We start from the raw sequence: 5,592 nt of genomic DNA, 5'->3' as shown, positions 1-5,592 counted from the left end.
TTCTAATTAAAAAAATAAGATTATTATGTATATTTACACACCTCCAAATAAAATTCTTGTGTTTTCAAAATAACAATTTATTTTAATTTGGAAGTTTCTTGTTAAAGACTTCAAAACAAAAATATGCTGCGTGACATTTGTAATTATCAAGAGTTAGTTTTTGGTAAGGTGTGAAATATAAAACTCCGCAACTCTTGCTGATAATAATTAATGTATCCAAAGTCTTTTAAAGTAATTCTGAAACAATTTTTGTTTGAAATCTAGAGAGAAGTTGAATGCAGAATTGGGACGTTGGGTCTTTTCCAGAGCATCATCTGTGTTGTAACTTCTGTCATTAACAAAATCTCGGTGCCCAAGATCTCTTTTTTGCTGACTCCAAGCCTGGTTCTCCGAGTTGAAGCTGCTGCCAATCTCAGGAGACTCAGAGCACTGAAGCACTGGTTCATGGAGTGTGTATTTGAGTCTGGACAATGAAGAAGATGCTGGATGTGGATAGCTCTCAGGGAAGGAGGCACTAAAGAACACCTGATGTGGATTAAGAAAAGTAAGGGGCCTGACCTCTTTTGAGCAGACTATGATATGACAGAATGGAAAAAGAGAAATATAATAGAACCAGTAAGGCTGAATTTGTAAAATTCCCCCTGATGGAGGGATTTGAACATACTGCTGAAGGTTTGCTTTTTATTTTAAAGCATTTTAATTGTGGCAATCACATGATGAAATCTACATTTTCCTGATACTATCCAGGCCTTGATTATGCAGAATGGCTTGGATCCAGGAAATACTGAGACCAGGAACCCATTTAGAAGTTGATTGCATGAATGCAGGTAAAGGTGAGAAGTGGTGTCCTAGAGAGGTGACCAAGGCCATGGGGAGCAGGATAAAAGAGGAAAATCAATTGCATTTAAGAAAAAAACAACAACAGAGTATTCTGTTGTCCATGTGCATTTGAGGAAGTAATAGAAAGGGAGATATTCTCCCTAACCTAGGGGTTGCAAGCCTAGGAAGCTGGTGGAATAGTCAAAAAAGGCAAAACCAAGAGATAATTTGTTTGCTTTTAGATATGTTTATTTGAGGTAATTCCACAACCTTTGAATGTAGATGCTTTGTTGTCAACGGAATATTAAGAGACCCAAGAAGTAAAATTGAGAGGAAACATAGAAGTGGTAGTTGAGGTGTAACACTGCATAGATTCTCTAATGAGGTAAGTTGAAAAAGAGAAGATACAGACAGCCAAGAATGGAATCATGCCTATACAGAATGGAAAGAGGTAAATAATTAACTGAAGACAGAGGGGGACACGTCAGTGAGGTAGGGGATGGATCAAGTAGAAGGCAAAATCCAAGGGTTTCTTGAAAGCTGGCTCATCAGTTGTGCTCCATGTAGCAAGCAGAAAAGCATGGGGGTAGATTCTAGAGGACAACTATGTCTTTTTAAATACACAATGAGCCTCTTAGCCTTCATGTGTCCATTACTACCTCATTAAACATTAGTGTAAACATGGAAACATTTATTATTGAATAAATTTAGAAAAATGGTGATAAAAATTGAGCAAGATTACTCATTCTTGACAAATTAAATTTACTTTGTGTGAAAAAACAGGCAATTCTTTTAGCAAATTGAAAACAATTTTAATTGCAATAACAATAGTATATGAATAATTATGAAAATCATGTAATATATTGAATGATTGCAATCATAATATCATGCATACTAATGTAGATAAACTGTTCACTCTTCTGAGACCGACTTCTTCAAAATATCTCATCCTTTCTCCTTATGCAAGAACAATCTCCCTATTCTTTGCTTTCTAATGAGTCATTTCCATCAACACACAAACGTTATTTCTTCAGTTTTAACCCGTTATAAAGAAAATCTTCCTCAACTCCACTTTTCCTTCAGATTTTGCTCATTTTCTCTGCTTATAAAAAAATTCCTCAGAAGAACTGACTTTACTTGTGGCCTCCAATCCTTCCTCATTGCCTCGTGGACTAATCAGCCTCCTCCCCTACCCATTATCCTTTTATTCCACAAAAACAGTTCTGTCAAGGTCTTCAATGATTGATGCCCTTCATATTGTTGAATTCAGTAGTCAATTCAGAGCCTTCATATCACTCAGCCTCTCAGTAGTTGATGCACTTGCTCACTTCCTTGGAATACTTTCTCCATGGCCCAGACTGAACTTGTCCCAAGCTCAACTCCTTACCTCAGTCCATCCCGTAGTAAATGGCAACTCCATCTTTCCCATTGCTGAGCCAAAAACCTTGGTATCATCTGTGGCTTCTTTCTTTCTCTCAAACTCCACATCCAGTATGTTGGGAAATCCTACTGGCTTTACAATCAAACTACAGCCAGAGATCTGGCCACTTCTACTCCTGATGGAAGACACCATTGACTTTCACCTTGGTTATTACATCTTGCAACTTGTCTCCCTGTTTCCACCCTATCGTTTTCTGTGCTCCATTCTCCACATAACAGTAGGGATGCTTTCAAGAAATTGGGACATATGATATCATTTCTTTGTTCAAAACTCCTCAATGACTTCCCATGTCACTCAGAGTAAAAGGCAAACTCTTCATGATGACCTAGAGGAGCCCTATGTCATGGTGCCTGCTACTTCTCTCATTGTGATACCCCTGATAGCTTTGAGATGCCACCTCAGGGACATTGAAGTTGATGTATTCTTTGCTTGCATCTCCCTGTGGCTCACTCTCTTAATTCTTTTAAGAATCTGCTCAGATTTCACTTCTTAGTGAGGTCTTCCCAACCTGCCTATTTGAAATTATGAATCCTAGCCCTTTATACTCCAGGTTTCTTCTATGCTTTATTATTGTTTTTTAACTGTCCCTGCTACCAGATAATGTTTTATTTTATGTGAATGCCATTAGAGTAGGGAATTTTTTTTCATTTCTGTACTCCAGCACCTAACACTTGTCTGGCACATAATAGGCACTCAATATATAAATGAATTAAATTAAAAACAAAATCAGCCTGATTTAATTTAATAAAATTATTTGCATTCATCTCATATTAAACATCTGGCAAACTGCTTATATTAACTGTGGAGTATTTTTAGCTTCCAATTTAGTGATAATCCAATGATAAATTTCAAAGGTTGTTTAAGTGTTTTAGGAAATATTGGTTTCAATGGGAGCATTACCTTTTGGGAAGTAATGTACATTCAGAGTAAATGCATCAAGGAACTAATATATGTGAGAAGGTCCTGGCATGGATTATCAGTGATTATCAGCTTCTCAACAGTGTTCTCCTGGCTATAAATATGTCTCACTTTCCATAGTCAATGATTTAATGAGAGGCAGTGTGGCCAAATGGAAAGAGTCTGAGATTTTAAGAAGCCTAGTCTACCCCTCATCAGTTATGTGACCTTGGGTAAATTATTTAACCTCTCTGAGGTATTTCCCTCTTAAAAAATGGTAACAGTAGTGAGGTGATTGTGATGATTAAGTCTAAAATATTTTGTGAGCAGGGACTCTGTTTTGTTCACTGCTATATTCTCGATGAATATTACATATGAAAAATGAGTGGCACATAGTATACTCAGTAAAATAAATATTCGTTGAATGAACAAATGAATGAATAATGTGTGCAAAGCATCTAGACTAGTGCCTGGCACAATGTAGGCACTTAATAGATACTAGCTATTATCATAGTTATTAGTAAACTAACTATATTTCTTTAATTATACAACACAGAGATTTAAGAACATAGAATATGTTCTAGCCATCTTCAACTGTTTTTTTTTTTCCCTTATTGGATAGAATTGAAGATGTTTGATAGAATTTACAGAATATTTTTAACACTAGAACTAGAAAACGTTTTCTTTGGCTTTTCTCTTGATGAAAAGTGCCATTCAACACTGAAACTAGATCTGTAGCTAAAATAGCAGCTGTAATATGTTTTGGTTAACAGTTAATGTCAGAACTCAATTTCCTTGGGTTTTTGTACAAATGTGATGGTAGAAGTACAAGCAAGTGGTTCTGATGCTTTCACATAACCTGTTCACCTACAGTCTCCTCTCATGGTGCCACCATGGCAGAGTCCAAATGTGGTAATTAGCCAGTTGCAGTTCCTTATAAACAGACCTTTTTTGTGTTCAACAGCTATCAGGATGGCACTGGCTGTATTTACCTCTGAACAGAGAAGAGTTAACAGGAGACAAACTGGAATCAAAAGATCTTCACTCTAGTGACAAGATTTTAGTAACCAGGTGTATAAAGTTAAATTATTTGACTCAGTTCCTGATCCATTAAAGGTGGATAAAAAATAAATATCTCATCCACCTTTCAATGTAAGTTAGAAAGGAAAAGTACTTATTTCACCCAGGAGTGCTTTGGTTACAAGCAACAAAATAACATCTAAAATTTGTTTAAATAAAGGGGGAGTTTTGGGGGCACCTGGGTGGCTCAGTCAGTTAAGTGTCTGACTTTGGCTCAGGTCATGATCTCACGGTTCATGGGTTCGAGCCCCGCATCAGGCTCTGTGCTGACAGTTCGGAGCCTGGAATGTGCTTCGGATTCTGCATCTCCCCCATCTCTCTCTGCCCCTCCCCTGCTCACATTCTGTCTCACTCTGTCTCTCAAAAATAAATAAATGTTAAAAGAAAGAACATGAGAATGAAAATATTACGAATGCCATTTATGAAATAAAAAGAATAAATAAAGGGAGAGTTTTAATATGACGTCAGCTGTACCTTATGGAACCAAAGACAGATGTATGGCCAGGCCCAGGTGAGTGCTGGAACAAAGAACTAGAAAACCCTCAGAAACCACAGCTCCCTAATCAACCGCCTTTTCTTTGCACCACTTATGTTCTTTATGTTGCTTTGTGTTTCTGTTTCATTTCCTTGATTTTCCCCATAGATGGCTCTGTTGGTTGGTTCATTAACACACAAAATTTTGAGTTGGTAATCTTAGCCATCAGTCTAGTAACTGGACAGAATAATCTCAGTAAACCTTGTGTGTTTTTAACTGTGAATTCCCAGAAAACAGAATCTCAGAGACCTTGCTTGGGTTAGGTATCCTTCTGGTCCAATCAGCTACGGCCTGAGTTTGGGTCACATGTCTTGCTGCCCATTTCGTGGGTCCTGTGGGAACATTCTCTTTGAGATGGGGGATGGGCGGATTCTTGAAGAGAGGGTTAGAAATAATCAAACAGAATGATTGGTTTTTCCATTTCACGTCTTTAAATTTATTTGGAGATTAAAAAAATAAACATAAAAATTCTAAATCAATCATCTCTGTGTTTTTTCCAGTGTATTGGTTTTTGAAGTAAACCAATTATATGATTAAGATAATTGACTTGATTATGATTCGAAAAGATCCGTTCAGCTCAGAGAAGTGTCGAATGTACAAGTACGGAGTTATCCAGAAGGGAATTATGGGTTCAGATGCTTCGTCTGAGGTCATAGCACTGCTATTCTTCCCCTCCCCTGTTCAGTGACACCCACTCCACTTTCAGCTCCTTTTATCTAAATTAAACAGAAAATGAAACATAACAAACACGCAAACAAAAACCTCCCGGCAATATTTGGACTCACAAAAACAGAAAAAGAGAGCTTGCTTAGAAAGTTTT

This window comes from Crocuta crocuta, unplaced genomic scaffold (genome assembly GCF_008692635.1).
Source record: "Crocuta crocuta isolate KB4526 unplaced genomic scaffold, BGI_CrCroc_1.0 scaffold25, whole genome shotgun sequence".
NCBI lineage: Eukaryota > Metazoa > Chordata > Mammalia > Carnivora > Hyaenidae > Crocuta > Crocuta crocuta.
The sequence above is the reverse complement of the archived record's forward strand: the minus strand, read 5'-3'. Positions refer to the sequence as shown.